Source organism: Thalia democratica, unplaced genomic scaffold (genome assembly GCF_965202585.1).
Source record: "Thalia democratica unplaced genomic scaffold, ktThaDemo2.hap1.1 HAP1_SCAFFOLD_269, whole genome shotgun sequence".
In the NCBI taxonomy this organism is placed as follows: domain Eukaryota; kingdom Metazoa; phylum Chordata; class Thaliacea; order Salpida; family Salpidae; genus Thalia; species Thalia democratica.
Window position 1 is genome coordinate 47,433 of NW_028139379.1, and position 14,760 is coordinate 62,192.

Below are 14,760 nucleotides of genomic sequence, written 5' to 3' on the forward strand. Positions count from 1 at the left end.
TCTTGAAGTGCTTATGATGCTTAACAAAAAACTTGGATGCAACTAAACATAAGTATGTTTGTTATTACTTTATTTCAAAAAAAATACCAACATTATTTTTCAGACATGCAAAAAGTCAATTTTTATGACATTGAAAACACCTTCAGAATATATGCTGAATGAAACTTTGAAATTAAAAGAAGGATGGAATCAATTAATTTATCTACGGATAAGATATTTATTGCAGCTACTTTCAATTAAATTTAATTTACCATAACTATTTGATAACTATTGTTTACTTGTTTGAAATGTTAAATTTGTGTTTTTTTTTTTGTCCTAATCCCAGATACTTATAACTTGAGTGATACAATGTACTAAATAATCAGTTAAGAATAAATGCTGACTTTGTTGTCAAAAGAAAAATATGCTTTTAGAACTAAAACACATTATTTATTTTTTCACAATAACTTTTTATTTTAAATCAAATAACAGACTACAATAAAAATTTGAGTTAATTTAAAAATGATAATAATCAGTTGTTTATCTAAATAGAGGAATCACTTACCTAATAAAAATATAAACTTATAATATAAACTATTTATCAGGAATGAAATATTTAAGATGCGAAGTAAAAGAGTATCCAAATTTTTTTTTATAATTTGCATTTAACAAAACTATGAATCGTATAATTTAAACTTTGATAATATTACTCAGTTAATTTTAAAAAGCCAAGTGTTAAAAATTATCCAAGTGGTGTACGACTCGATAACCGAAAGGTTCTTTCTTCACTAGGTCCAAGGACCACATACTTTGAGCTTTTTTTCTCGTTCAATAAACTAATACAGCTAATAAACTAATATAAAACGAGCATAGAGTTATATAAATTGTTTTTAAAGTATAAAAACTTAAGTTTAAACCTATACTAAGTTAACAAAAAAATATATCATGTTTTGAATTTTTTAAAGTTTAAGAACTTAAAACTTTTTCTTACAAATGACTTTAGTTTAAATAGTTTTAGTTGTGTTACGTTCCTGTATTTAACTATTCTAACTAGACTGTACTTACTAACAATTATAACAAAATAAGAAAGAAATATATACTTTTAGATATTTATTCTAGTCTTCAAAAAGTAGTTCTAACATCAAAATATGGAAAAAATTTCATTATAAAAAATTATGTATGTATTTTTCAATCATTAATTACAAAATCCACTTATCAAGTACTCTAAGATCTAATACAATAAAAAATGTGTTTTGACTGCTAACTTACGGCAAAAATTTACCGCACACTTATTTTAAATACCTTTATAAATCGTCGTAACCGATCATTAACGTGAGCCTCCTTGGCGCAGTAGGCAGCGCGTCAGTCTCATAATCTGAAGGTCGTGAGTTCGATCCTCACAGGGGGCATTTTTTAATTAATATTACTATTAAACAATTAATTCTAAAAATTCATGAAAAGCTTTCAGTGACGTAACGCAACTTGTCTTACCAATGTTAGATGTTGTTATTTGTATAAATATATATAGTCAGCTAACATCACTAATCGAGTACGTTAGAATGTTACGACATTGCTTTAAAACAATTTCAAAATCACTGTTAATTTAATGAAAAGATTATTACATACTTGTGTTGGTGGGTGTCACTTTTGCACATACGTCACTTATGACGAGGGGACACTTTTGAACGCAGAGTCATTTTTGCACTAGAAGACACTTTTGCTTAGCGACATTTTTCACGGTGACAATTTTTTACTGCAGCAATGTTGCACAACATCACACTTTTACAAAGACATTTTTGCACAGCGACATTTTGGCACGATGACTTTTTCGCAGGGATCATCGATTTTGCATGCAGGCCGATTAAAAGTTTTTTAGCTAATACCAAGTATGTAACATAAAAAGAAACTGAAACTTTATAATATACCTATATTAAAGGCAAAATATGAAAGATTTAAAATTTTAAACAACAACAGTTAATGTTAGAAACAGACTAACGAAAAGATAAAATAAAATAATTTATAAAATGTTAATATCAAGGAAAAAAAAGTTAATTTATTTAGAAACTAGGATAAAAAGCTACTTTAAGTGTAAGTAAATTGTTCTAGCTTATTTTGAATTTTAATATATTAATCAACAACTATGTCTTTTTATATATTTTACTATACGGTTACAAGTTTATTATCCATATGATGAACTTAGGCATCAAAACCTAGACCACCTAAACTGGAAGACACATAAAGAAAAAAAAATAACGAGAATAGTTTATTTATTATAACAAAGATAAATACATAATTTGATATAAAATTTATAGGTTAGCACAAAATGCAAAATTTTAACCACTAACTTTTTTTTATTAATGCTTTGATGTACAATAATGTGATCAGCACCAAATATTTAGATGCATTGACTAACAACTAAAATAAAAGCCTAACGCTCCAAGGACATTAACGTTAAGCTCTCATTGACTTGTTTCATGCTGGTGTGAGCATCACTTGATACTTCTGCTGAACATAAATTCAAACTTCCAAATGTTACTCTCTCATTGGCTTATCATAATCATGCAACATTATAGTAATGAAATAATCCAAGTTTAGGTCATGAAAAATGCGCTATTTTATTACTTTTCTTATTCTCACGCTAAATTAAAAAATATAGATAACCATTAAGTAAAGTCTGAAATACCTTTACACTTCATCAACTAACTAAATATTTTTTTTTAACTGTTGTTTGAAATTAAAATAAATTTAAGATATATTTTAACAACTATATAATGCTAATTTTAACATCAAGAGAATATAAGTAAAAAGTAATACCTAAAAATCGTGTTTTAAAGCCTTACTAAACTAAGTTTATCTTTCTGTTTAAAAATTAACAAAATTCAGATTACAGTAACCTCTCAAATCTTTACGCACTCGTGACGTTACGCACTCTCGTTTAGTTAAGCGTTTTAGAATTCTAAAAAAAATCAAAAAATTAAAACTTAAATTTTTTAAATATTGCACAAATTAGGTTTATTGTATATTTTTTATTTAAAACATGATTTTAAATGCTAACTCACCTCTTTATATCTTTAGACTTTGTAAACTTATGTTCCTTCACGAATTGATAAACATTTAGTTATACCTCAGTATATCAGAAACTTTGTTAACAACAAGAGTTAAAAAAATTTCAATTCCTCAAATTCTTATGGCATGAAATGTTATTCCTACTCATAAAACCCTTTAATATATCATTAATACAATGCAAGACAAGTGGGCAAAGGTCGAATTAAAAAAAAGTTGTATTAACATAAACAATTTTTATTAAACATTTTTCTTATATTTCATATATTTTTGTTTAAAAGAAGAAATCCATTACAGCATGAAATGCATATTATTGTAAAAGGCTATAGAAACAAATTTTAATATAGACACCATACCATTTTCAATTCTAAACAAAGGATCAATTAAAAATTGAATTTCCTAAGTAGAATAGAAAATAAATGTTAAGTATCAAATAAGTCACATATAAATAAAGATAAAAATAAAATCTACTTTTATTGAAGTTAGAAAAATTCTTCTACAAGTATTATTATTTTATACAAATTGAAACCATTTTTTTAAACTTATGTATAGTTTTATCTTTTGTTTATATATTTAAAAACAAAGTAAACAAATTGTTAAAAGCGAAAAAGTCACCAGTCTGCTTTTAACTAGAAGCAATATCGAAAAACAGCCATTATAGTTAGTATATTTGATACCTCTCATATCTTTACGAACTCTCGTATCTCTACGCATTTTTTCTGTGGACACAATGAACGTAAATAAGCGAAAGCTTACTGTATTTTCATTTAATTTGTTCAAAAGAGATTTTATTTAAAATCAAAAATGTGTATTCATCTAGTTTATTTAAATTAAGATAATAAATATAAATTAAATGAACTAGTATTCATTTAGTTTATTTAAACAAAAATAAAAAATAAAAATTACTGAATTGTTGTACGTTATTATATTGTTCTACGTAAAACTTCGAATAAAAACTTTACATTAAAATTTCATTATAAAACTACCACATTTTATCTATTTAAAACAACTTGCGTTTAAAAGCGAATATTATTTTAGCTGACTATGAAAAAATTATTTAAATTTTCATTTCAGAAAATAAAAATGAGAAGCGTGCAAAAGTGAAGCTCCGTTCAAAGTTGACTGATTGTTTAAAATTTTCGCAGTTAATAAGTATATCTGAGAAAATATAACGCCGTGCGAAATTGACGCTTTGCAAAAATGTCGCCATGCAAATGTTTTGCCGTGTAAAAATGTCGCCGTGCAAAAAGTGTCCCCTCGTGCTAAAGTGTCTTCTCGTGCAAAAGTGGCCCTGCGTGCAAAAGTGACACCCACCCATTTTAGACACAAGTATGTAATAATCTTTTCATCACATTAACATCATTTTAAAATTGTCTTGAAGCAATGTTGTAACTTGTAACACTCTGATGTATTCGATTAGTCATGTTAGCTGACTATATATTTATACGAATAACAACATCTAACAATGGTAAGACAACGTGCGTTACGTCACTGAAAGCTTTTCATATTTATTTAGAATTAAATGTTTAATAAAATTAATAATAATTGAAAAAAATGCCCCCTGTGAAAATCGAACTCACGACCTTCAGATTATGAGACTGACGCGCTGCCTACTGCGCCAAGGAGGCTCACGTTAATATACGGTTACGACGATTTATAAAAGTATTTACAATAAGTGTGCGGTAAATTTTTGTCGTAAGTTAGCACTCAAAATACATTTTTATTGTATTATATCTTAGAGTACTTGATAAGTAGATTTTGTAATTAATGATTACAAAAATACATACATAATCTTTAATAATGAAATTTTTCCCATATTTTGGTGTTATAATTACTTTTTGAAGACTAGAACAAAATATTTTAAAAGTATATATTTCTATCTTATTTTGTTATAACTGTTCGTAAATACATTTTAGTTATAATAGTTAAATACAGGAACATAACACAACTAAAACTATTTAAACTAAAGTCATTTGTACAAAAAAATTAAATTCTTAAACTTTTACAAATTCAAAACATGATGTATTTTTTTATTAACTTAATGTAGGTTTAAAGTTAACTTTTTATACTTTAAAAATAACTTATATAACTTTATGCTCGTTTTATATTAGTTTATAAGCTGTATTAGTTTATTGAACGAAAAAAAAAATGCTCAAAATATTTGGTCCTTGGACCCGGTGAAGAAAGAACCTTTCGGTTATCGAATCGTTACACCACTTGGATAACTTTTAACGTCTTTTTCAAAGCAATTATAAACTTAATTATTGGCTGTTTAAAATCAACTGAGTAATATTATTAAAGTTTTAATTACACGATTCATAGTTTTGTCAAATGCAAATTATAAAGAAAAGTTTGGATACTCTTTTACTTCGCATCTTAAATATTTCATTCCTGGTGAATAGTTTCTATTATAAGTTTATATTATTATTAGGAAAGTGATTCCTCTATTTAGATAAACAACTGATTATAATCATTTTTAAATTAACTTAAATTTTTATCGTAGCCTGTTATTTGATTTGAAATAAAAAGTTATTGTGAAAAAGTAAATAATGTGTTTTAGTTCTAAAAGCATATTTTTCTTTTGGCAACAAAGTCAGCATTTATTCTTAACTGATTATTTAATACTTTGTATCACTCAAGTTATAAGTATCTGAGATTAGGACCAAAAAAAAAACACAAATTTAACATTTCAAACAAGTAAACAATAGTTATGAAATAGTTATCTTAAATTAAATTTAAATGAAAGTAGCTGCAATAAATGTTTTATCCGTAGATAAGTTAACTGATTCCATCCTTCATTAAATTTCAAAGTTTCGTTCAGCATATATTCTGAAGGTGTTTTCAATGTCATAAAAAGTGACTTTTTGCAAGTCTAAAAAATAATGTTGGTATACTAATTATAATGTTGGACACTTATGCAAAATCTTATTTTGCCTTGTGTCCGAATTTTGATAATTTAAAGATATTAATGTTTTTCACTTGGATATTATATTTTTCTTTAGAAAAAACAACAAATAAATATAGTAAAACTAATTCCCAAAAAAAACTATTTTTCACAAACAAAATAAGTGCTAGTTAAAATGATTTTTGTCTTTGATTTCTTGATTGAACTGGAAATAGCTTGTCTATGGGTGTGGCTAAGGGAAAATGAGAGAATCAAATGAGAGATTAAGTGATCTATAGGTTAAAGTCCAGGAAAATGAGAGAATCAAATGAGAGATCGCGTGATTTATGGAAATTCTAGAAAAAGAATCGGGAATCTATAAATACGCCCGATCAGAGCGTGAAGCGGGCATTTCACCTCGAAACAAGCACGAAGCGATATTCTGGTCCGCAAAATAAATTACAGCCGCCGCCATCTTTGGTCGAAGATAACATCGCCAATCTTCAAGCAAGAAGATTTCAACAACCACCTAATCGAAGAAGCCCATGCATTCTGTGGCATCGAGAATCTAAGTACTGCAAGTACTCTTTCATCAAATAACTCTATGCTGAATCCACGATTGAGTCACAGCGTTCAGGGAAACAAACTTGAACATTCATCTTATCAAGTAAACCCACACAGACTGTGACGTCAACCTTAGCTACACTTCTACGAAAAAGTTTTTTTCGTACTTCACATTAGTTCTATCGTAATATTTATACATATTTATATTATTCGTATCTACTCACTATTGTACTTGTATTGTAATATTTATACATATTTTTATTATCGTATCTACTAACTATTGTACTTGCATTGTAATATTTATACATATTTATATTATCGTATCTACTCACTATTGTACTTGCATTGTAATATTTATACATATTTATATTATCGTATCTACTCACTATTGTACTTGTATTGTAATATTTATACATATTTATATTATTCGTATCTACTCACTATTGTACTTGCATTGTAATATTTATACATATTTTTATTATCGTATCTACTAACTATTGTACTTGCATTGTTATATTTATACATATTTATATTATCGTATCTACTCACTATTGTACTTGCATTGTAATATTTATACATATTTATATTATCGTATCTACTCACTATTGTACTTGTATTGTAATATTTATACATATTTATATCATCGTATCTACTCACTATTGTACTTGCATTGTAATATTTATACATATTTTTATTATCGTATCTACTCACTATTGTACTTGTATTGTAATATTTATACATATTTATATTATCGTATCTACTCACTATTGTACTTGTATTGTAATATTTATACATATTTATATTATCGTATCTACTTACTATTGTACTTGTATTGTAATATTTATACATATTTATATCATCGTGACTATTTAATATCGTATTTTATCGCCACGCTCCGATCACAGAAAGGAAACGGAAGAAGACCAAGCAACGCTCATCAAGATTCTGTAAACGAGACGGACCAACGTCGAGTGCCAAAAACTGAGCGACCGGAGACCAGTAACACGTCAAGGAGGGAATCCAGAGCACGTTTTCCTTCTAATTGTTAACTTTAGGTGTTTAGACTTATTGCGAGCTGTCATTGCGTTTATTTGTACATAATAAAACAACATTACTTAGTTTCATTATATTTAATTATATAAATTATATAATTATGTCCTTAAAACCCCTAAAAAAGGCATTAGTCTTGAAAGTACCACGCACACGTTCGCGCACCGAAATGAGTTGTTCCGAGACTACTGCTAACCTGGAATCTGATGAGATTGTCGAGCCTGAGACCGAGGCAATTTCGAAGGAAATCAGTGAGGCTCCTAGTCCGGGTAACAATAACAAAGGTAATGTTTTTATAAAATTAAGTAATAACAAACATACTTATGCTCAGTTACTTCAAAGATTTTTGCAAGGCATGATAAGCACTTCAAGAAACTTATCAAAGTTTTGAAAAATACAAACTAAAACAAAAAGGTTTGTGAAAACAAATTAAGCCAAAAGTTTTGAAATTGATTTTTTATAATTGTATTTACTTTAAAAATATTTTACTTATATTTTGCTGCTTTATCCTTTTATGATAATAAGATGTATTTTCTAACTTACTTGAAAAATAATTTTGTAATACAGCTATATAAAAAAGTTAAAGTTAAATTAAATTAAAGCAACCGTCGTCAAAAAATACATATATATTTTTACTAGTTTTCCTTGGAATATTTTTCAGTGAAATAGTTTTAAAAGTCAGTATTATAGTTTTTAAATAAACTTTATGTTTATTGGGATGTTGGCAAGTTTAGTTTTTATCAGTTTCTGTTTTTATTTAGGGTCTTCTTACTTAGTCAAAAAACTAAGAAGACCGAATATCACTGACGAATAACGATTTTTTGTTAAAAATTGAAAAAATTCTAAACGTAACTTTTTTTTAACATTACGGAAACTAAAAAAATATTTACAGACCCTTTTGTGGTTCATAGTTTTCGTAGCATTAAATATATATAGTTCTACCTTTTTATCTTAAACACTGATATTTTTTTTGTCAGTTAATTTAGATTAAGATAAAAATTACTAAGCAAGAAAACCCAAACTTATCCTTTTTTTTAAATGATTGTCGTGGTGTAAATCTTTTATAACCAAAAAAATCGATTTAAGCAGATTGATATAAAAAAGTTATAAAAAGGAAAATATATTGAAATTAAACTACTATCAAAAGTATATTCTAAGTAAAACTAAATAAACACTAAGTTTTGTTCAAAACAAAATCTTTAACTTCAATAAAAAATATTTTTGTAAAGTTTAAGTTTAGTTTGATTGAAAAATAAATTCTGATTAAAGAAATCTAAAAATTAAAAAAAAAATACTGATTGAATGATCAGGTAATAAATGATCGGGTTAGATCTGATCGAGTTAGAAGTTATCGGGTTAGAAATGACATGGTTAGAAACGATTGAGTTAGAAATAATTGGGTTAGAAGCGATCAGGTTAAAAATGATCGGGTTAAAATGATCGGGTTAAAATGATCGGGTTAGAAGTTATTGTACTAGAAGTGATCGGGTTAGAAGTTAACGGGTTAGAAATAATCGCGGGTTAGAAATGATCGGCTCCCGTTAAAATGACGAAACAGCTCTTCTGCTGACCTTTATAAAAATGTTTTAGTAAAGTTTAAGTTAAACTTATCTTAAGCTTTGTCATACTTACAGTTTAGGTAAAAAAGTATGTACAGAAAACTGATATAAGTTCATTAAAAAATATATACACACAAAATACTTTTTATCAAACTTGATTAATGTTATAAATATAGATTTAAACTTTTATAGTTTTGCTTTTACTTTGTTAAGAAAAAGCACAAGACGAGTTACGTTTAAGAATTCAAAGCATTTACAATAGCTAGATTGATGCTGTGGTTAAATTATGACAACAAACTTACTAAATATATTAATGATTTCATTAAATTAATTGTTACTTTAAAACTAACTTAATTAATAGTATAATCTATAAATTTTAAATAAAAGTTTAAACAACTTATAAGTATAATTTTCAAATAAAAAAATTTTTAAACTTTAATTTAATAGTTAAATAGTTAAATTTATTTGTGGATTTGTTTAATAACTAAAATAGGTTTGAGTACAATTATATTTAAAAAAAGTTTGTTACCATTTAAATACTTTTTTCAGTGAAGTTTATTACTATACAACTTAATGATTTTAGTTTTTTGTCAAACCTTTACTAGTTTTTTTCTTTTAAATTTAACCTTTTAAGTATTGAAATTGTTTTTTTTAGCTCAAGGTAGCTAGTGTAAGCGTGTGGTTTGTCACTCGATGACCAATAGGGATAGGTCTTTTTATACACTTAGGTCATTAGGCCACCTTTTAAAATTTTACTTATTCGTGCACAACAAATTTGTTTTTTATGTTTTACAAACGTCAGTCTAAATTTTTATAACAATTTACGAAAACAAAAATGTCTAGACCTTTAAAAATGCTTTAGAGTAACTCTTGTTTGATACCATTGAGGGATTGAATGTTGTTTGTATTTAAACTGCTTATCTAAACAGCTATGATTTTTAATAATTAACGTTTTACTTAAATGTATTAAAAATGTACATACTTAAATTAAGCGTGACAAAAATTTTTATGAAATCTGTTTTAGTTATATAAACTTAGTTTAAAATTTTTAGTAAGTATTTATTTGTTTTGAGACACGCTTGTTTTACTAATAAAGTTTTGTATATTTTACTAATTCTATTCAAAACAGACATTAGTTTTTATGACAGTGAAATAATATAAATAAAAAGAAACATAATTTAAATGTCTTACTTACTCTATATTTTGTTGAAAGAGCAAAAAATACTTTATTTTTAATTTTTTAACAACAAAATAAAATAACACCTAAGATTTGCAAAAAGTTTATTTGTAGAATTAAATGTTAAACTTTTACACTATTTATAATTGAAAAAAGCAAACTTACATAAATTACAACCTTCGTAGTTGTTATTTTAAAATTAGTATACACAAAATATTGTTGTAAGTAAGAAAAGTAGAATAACCAATTATAGTTTTAGTGAGTTTTATTATGAATACAAAAGTTAAACTTTTCAAAAAGTCATTTTATCTTTGGTTGTTATTAAAGCTTAAATTCTGCAAAAGTAAGAATTGCAGACTTCAGATTTGAAAATCAAAATTGTGATTGTTTTTATATTATAGTTTAATTTCTTCTAATCAAAATATGTCAAATTTAAAGTCTTTGATTTACTTATTATCGTTTTTTTTTAATTTTAATAATAATATGTTTTGTGCAAGTGCAACTTTGTTTAATTTTAATTAGTGTTAATTAAAAAAAAGGCTGCACATTAAGTTTAAACAAAATTGTTCTTGGAAAAGACATTAAACTGTATTTGTGGTGTATGAATTTGATAATTAAATGGTTATTGTTCCTTGTTCCTTGGACCAAGTAATTTTGAATGCTTATTTATATTTTGTTTTTCTCTAAACAATAATATTAATCTTTAAAGTATAAAAGTAAAATTTGTAATCTTTGTTAAAATGCAAAGTTAATTAAAAAATATATGAATAAAAAAGTTTTGTAATAAAAAATTGGTATAGTATTGTTTGCATTGAGAAAAAAGAAGTCCTTTAAAAAAGTTGCATACAGTTTTACATTAGTATTATGACAAAAAAGTTTATAGTTCATGTTTTGACATCATTAAATATTTTATCATTTTAAAGCATTAATTAAAAATACTAAAACGAAATGAACTTCTAAAGTACTACTCAAAAAGTACATAAAAATACAAAACATATAATCAAAATATTATACTTTATAAAAATATTAGAAATGTTTAACAATGTTTCTATTACAGAGGTTAGCAAACTGTTTTTGTTTTAGTTAAGATTAAATTTATCAAAGGTAAATCAAAGTTGGCTATCAAAAGAATATTTTAAGTTTATACTTGATATTTCAGGTTGGTTATGAAGAGTAAATATAACACTACAACCTCTTTTCTAGTAGTTCAAACAACACAAGTTTTAAACTTCTGCTTCTGAGCAAGTATTAACATCTGTTTCTTTTTATAATTGTAGTTTTACCAAAAATAAGTTAAAAAGTTTACTTTACCATGCATAGTTGCTATTTTATTTATATAAAAAGCAAGCATGTTAAGTAGACTTCTTATCAGAGGACAGTTCTGGTTGAAAACCATAATCTTATTTGTAGAAAATTACTGTACTGTACATGGGTAGGTGTCAAAAATGAACAGAGGGTCACTTTTGATGAAGTTTTGCACAAAGACACTTTTGCATTGGTGGTAATTTTTTAATTATTTATTTGTTTATTTTAAATTTATAATCACACTTACCTCTAACCCTTACCCTTGGTTTGTAACTTTTTTTTAACAGTACTTTTTTATTATTGAATTAATATTTTTCTCTATTTTTGACTATCACTGTTTCCCCTACCCTTACACTTCGTTGATTTTTTTTGATTCATTTTTCAATTATCCTTGTAGCCCCTAACTTTTGCCCTTGACCTGTTTTTTTCTACTTATTATATTTTTGTTTTATTATATTTATTTTTTTTATCCTTGTTACCTCTTATCCTTACCCTTAGTTGATATTTATTTTTAATTACTTTTTATTTTATTTTTATTTGTTTATGTTTTCTAAATCTCCTACAAAATTCTCACTTGTTCAAAAAAAGTGTCTTTGTGCATATTTGACCTGTCCCCATTAAACATATAGGTATACAAACTTGTATACATACTTTAAACGACCATTCTGTAACAATCACATCATAACATAAAAATGACAAATTTGATATATTAAAACTTTTATATATTTTATTGGATTAATTTGAAACTTAAACTATATAACATTAACATAAAAGCCTTTAAAATATACAAACTTTCATACCTATATGTACAACCTTGCTAATAGTAAGGTTTTATTATGAAATTATAGTTACTAAAGTGGATTGATTTCAAATTAAAATGATATTACACTTTGACTTTCAAAATAATGTATTCAAATTTTCATATCCTTATGCGCAGTAACTAACACAATAAGGTTCTTAAACTCAAGTATTCCATATTATAGTGATAACTTGAAAAAAGTTTCATTATTTTTTTTTAAATTGAATCCAAAATGTTCTACAAGAGCTTTGATAAAAGTACAACTTGTAAAAGCTATTTTCATGTATTAAATTGTATATTTTTTCAGGTTTAAATAAAAAAAGCATTGTTGCCACAAAAAAGAAAAAAAAGAAAGAAAAATGAACAAATATGAAAATCTAGGAGTTATTGGAGAAGGTTTGTTTTGGTTTGTATTTTTAGTTTTTTAGTTCAAAAGTTTTTATTGATTAAAAACCTTAATGATTATAGGATATAAAAAACTTTTTAATTTTAATTAAAAACTATTACCATTTTCGCTTATATTAATTTTTGGAGCATTTTTGTTCTACATGTTTTACTTGTTTAATGTTAAAGGACTTTATTTTTAATATCATGCTAAAGTTTTTAGGTTTTATAAATTTAAGATATTCAATTAACCTATCAGTTAGTTAATAGAAATAAAATCATAAGTTATTTTGTAGATTAGTAATTTATTTCAAATTTTGTACAATTTTTTTGGTTTGTTTTAAGAAATTGAAATTAAAATATTTTTTTATTACATATACGCAAATTTTTTTTTTTAAGTTTTAAATAAGTTATTGAAACTAATTTTTGAAAAAAAAAGTTCAAACAAATTGAGATAAAATATAGTTAAACAGTTCAAATTCTATTTTACATGATACTACAGTTGATTTTTAAAAAACTAACGTGTTATTAAATTTATTAGTATACTTTGTTTAGTGATAATTAAATATATTGTTTTAATTTTTTGTAGGTGCATATGGAGTTGTGTTGAAATGCAGAAACAAAGTTAGTTTTTAAGAAATGTAAAACAAATTTGTTTAAATAAAAGTTGAACTATTTCCCTAATAAAGTATTACTTTATAGTTTGAAAATATTCACTTATAAAATAAAATGAAAAATTGAATAAATAGTATGATCTTTACAGATATAAAGAAAACTAAAAAAAAAAATTGATTTACCAATAGAAACTGTATTTTTTATTATTTAGAGAAAAAGTTTTTGCTAAAAATCTTATTTTTAGGTATAACTTTTTTTTTTGTAGGAAACAAAAGAAATAGTTGCAATTAAACGGCTAAAAGACAAAGAAGGTTATTTGCTTGTTTTAAAGTTTTACAAATTTGTAACTTAAAATAGTTTAAAACTTTAAAAGTTCCTATTAAAAGTATGTATTAATGTTATATTGTAAGCAATTTTAGTAAAAAAAAAAAACTAAGTTTACCCTTCAATAACACAAACATGCCTTTGTTTTTCAAAACTTTTTTAGAATTTGTGGACTGTTTGGTTTTACAAGGTTTTTAAATTTAGTATATAATTATTGAAAATATATTTTTGTAATCAGAATTTATTAAGCAATTCTTTGAGTTGTATTTTGTAGAAGTTATAGAATTTCTATGTTCTATTAAAAAAAAATTATATCAATTTGTTTTTACATTATATTTTAATTATTATTTAAAGATAAAGAAAAATTATATGGTAAATATTTTGTTAGGATCACATATTAAAAGACCATTTCTCTGCCTTTTTTATTTTGTTATAATTAAGATAGTAATGAAAAATAAGATTCTGAAGTTAAAGCCTAAATTAGCTAAATTTAATTAAGTTTATAAGAAACTATTTATTTAATATATTCAAAAATAATTTTAAAAGAAAATATTTACATTAAATTAAACTTTTCGAATTAATTGATTAAAAGTTGACTGATTTATTTTATATGTAAAACAGTGACTACTTTTCCAACAAAACATTAAAATTATACGTAAAATTACAACAAAAATTGTTCTACCATACTATCAAAAATTTTACAGACAAAAGCGAAACCCAGAGAAGGGAATTGAAGATGCTGAAGGTTTTGAAACAGGAAAATATTGTGAGGTTGAAGGAAGCTTTCAGGAGGAAGAGCAAATTGCATCTTGTGTTTGAGTATATGGAAAAAGTTTGTTTTTTATAAATTGAAGAATTTTGTTAAATCTTGTTTACAAGTTAAAAATTGTGTGATGTTAAGTAAAATGTAAGTTTATAAATTTCATCTTGTTTTTATATGTATGTGAAATGTTGGAAAAGTAAAAAAAAGTTTAACTTATATTTATTTGTCAATTTTTAGAAAACAACTTAAATTTCTCTCATAAATTATTAAAATGAAATATGTCAATTCAAAATT

At 24.9% G+C, this 14,760-nt stretch overlaps 2 non-coding genes across 2 annotated transcripts; one reads left to right on the forward strand and one right to left on the reverse strand.

Moving 5' to 3' along the window:
• Nucleotides 1-1,315: 1,315 nt before the first annotated feature.
• Trnam-cau (transfer RNA methionine (anticodon CAU)) lies at nt 1,316-1,388 on the forward strand. The gene has a single exon. It is a non-coding gene; the product is annotated as a tRNA-Met (tRNA).
• Nucleotides 1,389-4,597: 3,209 nt separating this feature from the next.
• On the reverse strand, nt 4,598-4,670 carry Trnam-cau (transfer RNA methionine (anticodon CAU)). The gene has a single exon. It is a non-coding gene; the product is annotated as a tRNA-Met (tRNA).
• Nucleotides 4,671-14,760: the final 10,090 nt, after the last annotated feature.